The sequence below is a fragment of the Mus caroli genome, chromosome 9 (genome assembly GCF_900094665.2).
Source record: "Mus caroli chromosome 9, CAROLI_EIJ_v1.1, whole genome shotgun sequence".
NCBI lineage: Eukaryota > Metazoa > Chordata > Mammalia > Rodentia > Muridae > Mus > Mus caroli.
The window spans coordinates 85,714,886-85,716,148 of record NC_034578.1 but is presented as its reverse complement, the minus strand read 5'-3'; positions in this window follow the sequence as shown (position 1 = coordinate 85,716,148).

Below are 1,263 nucleotides of genomic sequence, written 5' to 3'. Positions count from 1 at the left end.
AGGGGAAGAAGGGGAAGAAGGGGAAGAAGGGGAAGAAGAGGAAGAAGGGGAAGAGGCAACAGCAGCTAGGTCAACAGCTTTTCTGAATGCCAGTAATGAACTTATTAAGAAAGACATCAATAAAATGATACTATTTATAACACCCTTAAAATTATGTAAGGAATTGGGCCATTAAGATGGCTCAGCAGGTAGGACACTTGCTGCCAAGTCTAACAACCTGAGTTCATCCCCAGGTCCTCATGGTAGAATGAGAAAACAAGTTTCTGCAAGTTATCCTCTGACTTCTACATATGNTGTACAAACATACATATAGAGTAAATAAATGTTTAAAAAGTTACATAAGAATATCTATAATGAAAACTTTAAGATACTGAAGAAATTGAAGAAGACACTAGGAGACAGAAAGACCTTCCTTGCTCATGGGTTGGTAGAATTCGTATTATGAAATGGCTGCATCACTTAAAGAATTCTATATATTCGTTGAACTTCTCAGTCAAAACTCTAACAGCATCTGCAAAAGCAGCCTGAAAGTTCATAGTGAAACACAGCAAATAGCCAAAACAACCCTAAGCAGAAAGAGTAGTGGTAGATGCATCTCAATACCTACTCATTAATTATTTTACAGAGCCACAGTCAACATCATGGCACAAAACTAGACACATAACAGTGGAATAGAACTGATGACCAGAAATAAACCCACGTGGCCACAGGCACCTCATCTTTGAGGAAAGTGTTGAAACAGCATAGGAAAAAAGATGCAACAAATTGTGCTGGGGGGNGGGGGGAAAGCACATCCATGTAGAAAGGAGCGAAATGTGAGCTACAGCTTTCATCCTACAGAAAAGTCAGTTTGAAGTGTCTTCTAAAACCTGAAATTGTAAAACTGCTAGAGGAAAGCAGGCACAACAGGTCAAGATATAGGGACAGTCTATAGGACTCAAAATAGCACACAGGGAAAAAAAATAAGAATTGACAGACCCCATAGTCTAATGCTTTTGGCTGGAGGGGACCAGCAATATGGATTATTAAAATTGAATTGCTTTTATTATTAATTTTAAAGCATTGTTATTGCTGTTGTGATTAATCAACTGGCTCCAGTTCCAGTGGAAGGAAGTGGCGGCATTATTTGCTGACAAGCAGACTTAGAGTAGTTTGCAAAGAGCCTTTGCTTCATAGTGGCACATATGACATTGACAGCATAGAATAGAAAAATGCACATACATACACATAGGGGGAGAGGGAGAGAGAGAGAGAGAGAGAGAG